Raw genomic sequence first — 11,054 nt, 5'->3', positions numbered from 1 at the left:
TTAATTGAAAAATGAATTTCTAGAGTAACTTCTTTTTAGAAATGCCACAAACAAACCAATTACAACATGTCTATAGCTACTTGAAACAATTATTCACCAAACCATTCAAGCTAAAATCCTTTAATAAAAATAAATAAAATTATAAACCATGTAACAATATTCTTAACCATGAAAAAAAACATGGAACAATATTCTTGACAATGAAGATTCACCTGAACTTTATCATGAATTTGTTACAATACTATAGCCAATACCAATACCATAGCTTATCGATACTACATGTCAAAAAAACCATAAATTATGTTCATATGGCATATTTCAAATAATAACTCCCAGTCTCCCTACTTTGCTACATTAATCAATAACAAACTCAAAAAGAAACGGGAAATTAATATGTAATGCGGTCAAGTCCTCAAAATATTAACAGAGGATCATGGATAATTTCTGTAATTTGATGCACAGGATTACCACGAACAAGTCCCGAAAGAGTTGATGCTATGCAAGCTTTGTGCTGGCAGTACCAAGACAATGAGAAATAATTTCATTAAGTACCATTTCAGGTCCTTTCTGAATATTTCCAAGTGCTCAGTCACACCATTCCAAGCTTCCTCAGTCCTCCTCCAAAATATTGACAAAGTTTCTCCAAGGTTTTTGAAATCTTGATGCAAGTAGTCCTGGCATCTGCCTTGCTGAATGGCTTGTTTCTGCCTCTGACCCAACAATGCTTCCCAAGACATATCTCCAAGTTCCTGAATTTGTTTTATTTCCACATATTGAGGTGCACAATCTGCTCCCAAACAATTTGCAACATCTTCTATCTGTGCTATGGATGCAGCTGTACTAGTGGCGACAAGTTCAAAAACCATTTTCAGATTGCTGGTTTTCTCTGTTCAAAAACCTTTTTGCAATGATTCATAAAGCCGGTTTAAAATGTGTGCCACGGGGATGTTTGTATAAGAGGGTTGTATCTATTGCGAGATTGTGGATAACCTTCAATGCTCCAGGCCTTCTAATGTATAACACATTTCAGAATCAAGTGCTAACAACTTTTAAGGAGTAGATCTGGGAGAAGCATGCCCTGTTTACTGTCATGACTACCAATAACTTTAATAGGATATCCATTATATTACAGTGCCTTGTTGGTGAGAGTGTAATATGTTACAAGAAACAGAAGCTCCATAGTACCTGAAGAAGATCTGTTCGAACTGGATTGGGAAGACCGGAAACTAAAGGTTTTTGGATAGGCTTTCCAAGAAAGTCAACAAAAAAAAGAATTGGCTAGGTCATTTTGAGCTACAACTGGTCATGTCTTTTCACTGTTAGTCTAAATCTCCAAGACTATCTTGCTTTATTGTTTCCAAAGAATATTTGGAGCCCTATTTTCTGCATCTACCGATAATCAATTATTCATTTACTGAAAGAGAATTTTTCTTCAGGCTGCATGCTACAATGGTACTGGAGGTCTTTTTTGTTAGGTAGACTTGTCTCGATCATAAAGTAAAAGTTGTTAGGCGTATAGTAAGTGGTTTTTAAACATATGGTAGGGTTAGGAATTTTTCTATTATAAGGTTTTAAGTGGATGTGTGATTTATTTAATTGTTTGGTTAATTTTAAGAAAATAATAATCAAAGTTTTATGGTTGGTTTTTTCAAAAAATTGTATAGTGTTGTTGTTATGTTATAATTTCAACTTAAAGTGAATGAAGATTTGTTGATTTTTTTATTTGAATTTTTTAATTGGTGACTTAGATTGATTCTCAAGGGAATATGCTCTGCGTTGGGGTTTTCCAAAATAAATCATAGGTTATGATTTATATGTGTGTTGCTATGTTATGGTTAATTATATTTTTCTCTCACATTTTCAGTCTTAAGGGTGGTATTACATGAGATTATCATGAAGATGGCCAAGTGAAATCAATAGAGAATGGACCAAACAATTGGCATAATAAAATAGCTTGAGAAATAAATATATTATAAAACTTATTAGCAAATTCATAAATGCCACATAATTATATGAATGTGTGAATGTAGTTACATATTATGATCAAAGAAATAAAAAAATAAAAAAAATAATAACATTTATAAGTACTTAAATAACAATAAATATATATAGTTAACTAACCATTTAATTCATAAATAAAATTACACAACCCATCTTAGCCATCCAAAATATAAATCCAAAATTTAACATAATTATAGAGATTCCTTACCCTGCAAATGTAATGCTAATTCTACCTGTCACACTCATAATGAGCTTTAAGAGTCATCCAATCTATATACCCAGATTCAATCTCTATGACGGCGAATAACGAGATCGAAATTCACATCTAAATATAGATCTTTAATTTATTGAATTTGGTGAATGCTCTTTTATGGAACACAAAGAGCTCCCAAAATCAAGATGGGGAGCCTTGTGCTTTAAAACCAATTAAGTAGTATTATTTTATAACAATAAAAATCCATAATTAATTTCTTTTAGATACTACTCGTACATAATCAATTTGAAAACGTCTTTAAAAAATATTTAGGTTGTCATGGAAATCTCTTATTATTAACTCCATTTTTATTTTGTGGAGTTATGTGGTTAATACATGGTCATGGCAACTTCACACGCGAATGGAGCTAGTCTGGCCTAGTCTAAACTCCTTTTATTTGGGATTATTTCAAAGGCTTTAATGTTATCCACAAACTATGAAACATATATGCATTCAGTCTGCTCGTTTACAAAGTGAATGATTTTTCCATGTTGTCTTCCAATTTGGAGCAATCCTTGTGGTTATTTATTAATGATCAAAGTTGCATTTTCTTCCTCTCATGCATGAAAATGAGATTGTTATTCTTATAGAAGATGAAATTGTTATTCTCTATTTTTATGAGATTATAACTATGGTCAATTTTTTTTTATTATGAATTAGTTTGATTAAATTTTAATGTTTTAATTTTTGAAAATTTTATTTCTAATTTTTTATCAGTTAAGTGAGGCTTGATGTAACAAATCATTCTAAAATAGGAAAAAATTAATTTTATAAATGAGCATTTTTTTGGTAAGTGTTCTGACACTCACAATGTTATTGTTAGTATTTTGTCTGATTTTTTTCTTTTATAGATGTCGGCCAACCTGATTAATTGTCCTTACGTTATATTATCTCATTTTAAACTTTTACACATTCAGTTGTGTCAAACAAGTGTATAGTGTGGAATAAAAGTATACAGAAAAAAAGATGCCTAAAAGAACTATTATCAACAAAAACTTTCTTTATACCTATGAAATTATTATCTCATTTTAAACTTTTACACATTCAGTTGTGTCAAATAAGTGTATAGTGTGGAATAAAAGTATACAGAAAAAAAAGATGCGTAAAAGAACTATTATCAACAAAAACTTTCTTTATACCTATGAAATTATTTTATTTTAACCAGAAACTTCAAATTATAACTGCTAATAGCTATTCAAGAAATGAATCTTTCAAGCTATATCCTTACAATATCGTGTTCATATTTCTGGAATCTTTGACGCTATGTCCTTACAATATCGTGTTCATCCCTATAATTTGATATTACCCTTATCATATAAAAGTAATGGTTATGAAAATAAAAAACCTCACAAAAGTTATTGAGACAATTAATATGATAAATAATTCATACAATAGCTATTAGAAATTTGAATGGCCAGATATTTGAATTGTTATTAAAAAAAAAAAAAAACATTAATATATATTACACATTCAAGTTGTTGTTATGTGTCGCTATTGTTTAAAAAAATATATATATAATAAAAAGAAAAACAACTCATCTAAGTCTATGAGTATAAATCCGCTGTGTGTTATGTATGCTTAGGACTAACAACTGATATAAAAGCTAGGTTCGAATATCCACCGTGCAAGCCGCTTAGTGCCATCACCTTGCTCTAGCAGTGTTCGTTAAAACGTTCCTTGTTACCCCTAGAGCTGTTGAAGAATCTGTCCAGGAAATAGCTAAAGAACGCTGGAACTAAAAGACATTTGCTGCAAGAAAAACAAGGTCATGGACCTATGTTGAAACGTGTTGCTAGAGTTTGAAAAGTGGAGATCCGCGGAGATTGGAGTTGAAACGTGGTGTTCGTAAGTTTTTTTTTACATCAAGCTTGCACGTATACGTGAAGTTTTTCTCAAACCAACATATGTATGTGTGAAATGTGAAAAGGTTAAAACATTATATATGTTTTTATATTTATTATGAAACATATATAATTATATGTTGGAATTTTGAAAAGTATATTTTAAAAAGGAGCAGGAATTTTGAAAATGGTATTTTAAAAAGAGGAAGGTTATTATTACTAAATTTTAAAGAGTAATAATTAAAGTTTTATTTTTAAGTGGAGTTTTTGTGTTTTGGGGCGTGAATTTGATTGAAAATGGAGACAACACTTACAGATATGGAGAAGTTGAGCAGGGCTAATTTTTCCCTATGGAAATCACAGATGGAGGATATACTGATTTTAAAGGATTAGTATTTGCCGATTGAGGGCACAACAAAGAAACTCTCATCGATGACAAATGAGGAGTGGAATAAGCTAGATAGAAAGACGATTGCAACAATCCGCCAATATTTAGCAAAGAATATTTATTTAATGTGTCTGGAGAAAAGACGGCTGAAGGATCATGGAAGAAGCTCCATGATCTATATGAGAAGAACACAGCATCAAACAAAGTGTTATTGATGAAAAAACTTTATAATCTCAAAATGAAGGAGGGTGCTTCAGTTGTTGAGCACTTGAATGCATTTAATATTATTACTAATCAACTTGCCTCTGTTAAAATCATTTTAGATGATGAAATTAGAGCTATTTTGCTAATGTGTTCTATGCCAGACAGCTGGGAAAATTTAATTGTTGCTATTAGCACTTCAACAACTATAGGGACCCTGAAGTTTGATGATGTCAGCAGCAGTTTAATGAATGAGGAGCTGCGACGCAAGTAAATTGCAGAAAACCAATGAGGAGAGGCGCTAACTCTAGCTGATCGTGGTAGGAGAATGGATTGAGGCCGGCAAGGGCGATCAAGATCGAGAGGCCGATCAAAATCAAGGAGAGGCAGGATCATCTGCTTTCATTGTGGCAAACCTGGTCACATGAAGAAAGAATGTCAATTCTGGAAGAAAGGACAAAAGGATCAGAGTCTGTCTAATACAAATCACAAGTCATCCAGCACAAAGGAAGGTGAGACTATTGCTGTAGCCACAGATGGTGATGTGTTGTTTACTATTTCAGTAGAGGATGCATGTGTATATACATCTAGCAGTAGCTTTGATTGGATCCTTGACTCTAGGGCATCTCACCATGTAACCCCATGCAAAGATAGTTTTGTTTCATATAATCACAGTGATTATGGTAGAGTGAATTTGGGGAATAATCATTTTTGTAGTATTGTTGGAGTGGGAGATGTCCAGATCAAGATGAAAGATGGACAAGATATATTGTTGAAACAGGTCAAGCATGTACCAGAAATGCGCATGAGTTTAATCTCTATGGGACGACTGGATGATGAAGGCTATTCGACAAGCTTTGGAAAAGGAGGCTGGAAAATTAGCAAAGGTGCATTGGTTGTGGCCAAAGGACCCAAGACAGGAACATTATACACATTGAAGACACTGATAGGAAAATCAGATTTGGCTACTGTCACAAAAGAAGGAAATTCGGCAGATCTATGGCATAAGTGTTTGGGTCACATGAACGAGAAGGGCTTAAAAATCCTTGTTGGTAAAAATTTATTGCCGGGCTTGAAATCCTACAATCTTGATCTTTGTTAGCATTATATATATGGTAGACAAAGAAGGGTTTCATTCCTTAGAGGTGGCCATGACAGAAAGAAAAATGTGTTAGAATTGGTACACTCGGATGTGTTTGGGCTTGTAACATCAAATCATTAGGAGGAGCATCATATTTTGTAACATTTATAGATGATGCATCCAGGAAAGTTTGGGCATATCCTATGAAAAATAGAAGTGAAGTGTTTGGAATATTTCAAAAATTCCATGTTGTTGTTGAAAGAGAGACTAACAAATTGCTGAAGTGTTTAAGAACAGATAATGGTGGAGAATATTGCTCAAATGCATTTAAGGAATATTGTAACAGGTTTGGCATAAAGCATGAGAAGACTGTGCCTGGTACTCCTCAAAAAAATGGTGTTGCAGAAAGGATGAATCACACCATTATGGAAAAGGTGCGAAGTATGTTTTCAAATTCCGGTTTGGAGAAGAATTTTTGGGTTGAAGCAGTTAGGACCGCTTGCTACCTCATAAATAGATCTCCAACTACAACCTTGGATGGCGGTATCCCTGAAGAAGTTTGGATTGGTAAGAATTTGAATTATTCTCACTTGAAAATATTTGGATGTGAAGCATTCGTACATATTCCCAAAGAAAATAGAACTAAGCTAGATGATAAATCTATGAAATGCATTTTTTGGGGATATGCAGATGAAGATCTTGGTCATCGTCTATGGGATCCAGTCAAACATAAAATTATTAGAAGCAAGGATGTTATATTTAATGAGTCAGAAATGTTCAAGAGGATTGTAGGTGAGTTGGAGGTTAAGAAGGTTATTGACAGGTTTGAAGAGCAGTGGGAAAACATACCACCAATACAAGAAAATGAATAGCAAATTTAGGAGCATGTAGAACAACAAGTGGAAAATAATGAACAACAAGAAGAAGGAATCTTGCAGGAACCTTTACAGGATATTCAACCTGATAATGCACCACCACAGTTGGTTCATAGATCTTCTAGGCCTCATAAGCCTTCACAAAGGTATCCTCCTTCAAACTATATTTTGTTGACTAATGAAGGTGAGCCTAATTGTTTTCAAGAAGCTTGTAAAGTTGAGCACAGTAAAGAATGGAAGAAAGCAATGGAAGAAGAAATGAACTCTTTGCAGGAAAATAAAACTTGGGAGTTGGTAAACCTCCCAAAAGGTAGAAAGGCTCTACAAAACAAATAGGTGTACAAGATTAAGCATGAAGGTGATGAAAAGAAGGAGAGGTATAAAGCAAGACTGTTGGTGAAAGGTTTTGCCCAAAAAGAAGGTATTGACTTCACTGAAATTTTCTCACTTGTTGTTAAAATGTCATCCATTAGAGTCATTCTTGGTCTAGTTACTGCTTTAGACCTAGAATGTGAACAGTTAGATGTAAAATTTGCTTTCCTTCATGGTGAATTGGAGGAAGAAATTTATATGGAGCAGCCAAAAGGCTTCATAGAAAAAGGCAAAGAAGGCCTTGTTTGTAGGTTGAAGAAGAGTCTCCATGGGTTGAAACAGGCACCTCGACAATGGTACAAGAAATTTGATTCATTGATGTTGGAACATGGTTTTCAGAGGTTGGAAGCTGACCATTGTGTCTATATCAAGAGGTATGATCAAGGAAAGTATATCATATTATTGTTATATGTGGATGACATGTTGATTGTTGGGCATGATAAGAATAATATCAATAGGTTGAAGAAAGATTTGGGTAGAAAATTTGCAATGAAGGATTTGGGACCAGCACAACAGATATTGGGCATGCGGATTATGCGTGACAGGAAAAACAAAAGGTTGTGGCTGTCACAAGAAAAATATATCAAGAAAGTGCTTGACAAGTTTAATATGAAGGATGCTAAGCCAGTTGGTACACCCCTTGCAGCCCACTTCAAGCTGAGTACTGAATTATGTCCTAGTGATGACAAGGAGAAAGAAGAGATGAGCAAGATTCCTTATGCTTCAGCAGTTGGCAACTTAATATATGCCATGGTATGCACACAACCAGACATTGCATATTTAGTGGGAGTAGTGAGCAGGTTCCTTAGGCAAACAACATTGGCAAGCAGTAAAATGGATTTTAAGGTATCTCAAGGGTACTAGTCATTATTGTTTATGTTTTGGTCATGATGAGACTGTGCTTGAAGGATTTACAGATGCAGATATGGCTGGAGATATGGATACCAGAAAGTCCACTACAAGTTATTTGTATACATTTGTAGGTGCAGCAGTATCTTGGGTGTCAAGGCTACAAAGAATAGTAGCCCTCTCTACAACAGAAGCAGAGTACATAGTTGCAACAGAAGCTTGTAAAGAGATGTTGTGGATGCAGCAATTCCTAGGAGAGATAGGAATAAAGCAGGACAAGTATGTGTTATATTGTGATAGTCAGAGTGCCATTCACTTGGCAAAAAACCTAGCATTTCATTCAAAAACCAAGCACATTGACTTAAGGTACCATTGGATCCAACATGTGTTGGAGGAAGAATAGTTATCCTTGGAAAAGATCCATACAAATAGGAACCCTGTTGATATGCTCACTAAGATTCTACCACGAAATAAACATGAGTTATGTAGAGGTATGGTAGGACTCAGTGTGACTTGATCACTCTTATTTGGCTTCAAGTGGGAGAATGTTAAGTGTGAAGCCAAATTCATGCAAGATTCTAGATCATTCCAGATCTCCATCTGAATCATATACAAGATTCTAGATCCTTCTTCTGCCACTATAAATTTGTAATTTCTCTGGCCAGGGCAAGCCAAGGCCTAAGCCTGTTATGTAATGCAAAGTGATTTCTGTTCTCTAGTGATTGTTTTATCCATTCCGTTGTTTCTGACTAAGTAATCTTGTTGTTTCTCCATTTGTCTGTCTCTGTGAATTATTCGCTACTATTGTTGTCTAAGTCTCTGAGTATAAATGCGTTGTGTGTTATGTATGCTCAGGACTAACAAAAACAAAACCAAAGAAAACACTACTACTCTTCTTAAAAAACCTATCTTATCTTCGTCGATATTTCGTCTCACTTACATTCACCGCATCACACGTTGTCATTAACATCTCTTATTAAGCTTGGAAATTTAAGTTATCAGCGAATTTGGGTCACTGGAGATGTCACGATCAATTTTGTAGCATAAAAATAATGCATGCCATGGCATGTGATAAACTAAGCACTTTAGAAATAATCTTCGTCTGTTTTTTTAAGACTGGTAGTACATTATATGTTTATATTGGATAAAATGTTTACATTATTTATCTAGAAAGGATTTGAACTTGGAATTTCAAAGACCAAAATCCTCACTCAAACCGCCATTCGAGATTGCTCACTTGGACTATAATCTTAACCAGTTGTTCTCAAAGTTTTCTTCACTTTTTTGATATAATCATTTTTGACCTACAATTTTTCACATGGATAATCCAAAATTCAGTGGTCGCCATAATTATCACGAAAGTTGTTGGTCACTCAACGACCACTACTTCTTTCCATGATTTTCGCTAATAAAAGTCAAAAAAAATTATAGTTTAAAGCGCTGTCAAGTTCAAATATAAAGGGCATACTCTAGCTACAATGGTCGAAATGCCTAATATACATTTTTTCACAAAATTGTTTAAATGTTTCACTATTTTGAATAATATCTATTTAAAATAAAAAAGTCTTAAAGGGTTAATTCAACTCGTGGAGTTTCTGTTGTTAAGTGTTTCGTCGATGGAGAGGTCACATGGTAAATTCCCCTGGATGCCCTTGGAGTTAGGCCTTGCTAGTTTGGCCAACAGGCTCTAAAAGACTCCCTTCGGGATTGATCTGCCCAGATTTTCCCGTGGACGTAACAGCCACTCAGTGTTCGTTAACCACGTTAAAAAAGATATCTATTTTAATTATATATTAGTGTGGGTTACCATTTACTTATTTTAATTGCATATTTATTTTATTAACTTTAATTTCATTTACTTTAATCATATATAAATTTAAATTAGAAAAAAATTAAGTAATTAATTGAGAGTTGGTTAAAAGAAATTAATTGTAATCTGAAGTTAAATAAAAGTGTGACTAGTCTTTTATATTTTTTAGCATATACATTGATAAGTAAGTAGAATAGTGCTTGGAGTAATTAGATTGTGTTGGGCTAACCCTCATTAGCAAACTTATCACTCTTCTTCTTTATGTCGATGGTATTGTTCTTTTAGTAAGGAGACATTATGATCTTGGCAAGCGACTAAGATGATATTGTTCTTTTGGCAATGACTCTTTAAGATCTTGGCAAGCCATTAAAATGATATTGTCAATGAGTCATTATGATTATTGTAACGACGCCTCCCCTCATATCTACCCACTTTCACCGGCTTACCCGAGGTAAACATGAGATGAGGGGCTACTATGAGAAGACTCGACCTCCTAAGTCACCTTAAGGAAGTGGAATCAATGGAAACCCACAAAACATACCTTTTATACCTGCTATAGGACTCCCATAAGACTTCTCAATCATCCTCGTGACCAGTCCCTAGGTCCCATCGAGTTTTTGACCATTAAACCCATGTACGCTCCCTTGATATGGACAAGAGTGCATTTGGGAGGCTCCATACGCTCGCACAACAAGGCATGGGTGCGTTTGGGGACTTTTCTCCTCAGATCTATGCCTGCAACTTCGATATTTGTTCCACTTTCCAAACCCATAATCCAAGTCAATGCCCATAAAATACTATAGATTTCAGAATCCATAATTCACATGACAACAAGACTCGCAAGAAAAAAACTAGCTCGAGGACTAGGTCTAACCATCCCCAATCAAGACTGATATTCTGTCAAACACTTGGCATCAATGTAATCTACAGGACATGAATACAAGACAAATCTTAAATGATTGTGTTGACAGTGCTGGACCTGCCAACATGTCAGGGGATCTCCTCAGTAAGAAGTCCCAACTAGACCTCAAACCGTTTGGTGTAGGAGTCCTAATAGTGGGTCGTACAGTATCACCTTGACCGCAGTTGCGCACAGAGGCATGAAAGATATCCCCACTGGTAGCAAGGGTGTGACATATGCAACAAGTAAAGGAAGGTGCATGAATGGTTCTAACACACAAAGGGTGATGTGAGTGCGCCCCTTGGAAACCTATGAAAGCACGTGGCTAAGAAGGGAACACACGAGAAAAGATGCATCACAAACTGGAAAGCAAGTAAGCTAAAAATCCAAAGTGATGGTTAAACCAACAACACATCTCAATAAGATTCATACATACTTATACAAAAAAGTCCATACATGCATGCATAAGAAAATAGATACAT

The sequence above is a fragment of the Pinus tabuliformis genome, chromosome 8 (genome assembly GCF_031772625.1).
Source record: "Pinus tabuliformis cultivar Carrire ecotype Pingquan chromosome 8, CPIR1, whole genome shotgun sequence".
Taxonomy (NCBI): Eukaryota; Viridiplantae; Streptophyta; class Pinopsida; order Pinales; family Pinaceae; genus Pinus; species Pinus tabuliformis.
This window is presented reverse-complemented; position numbering follows the sequence as displayed.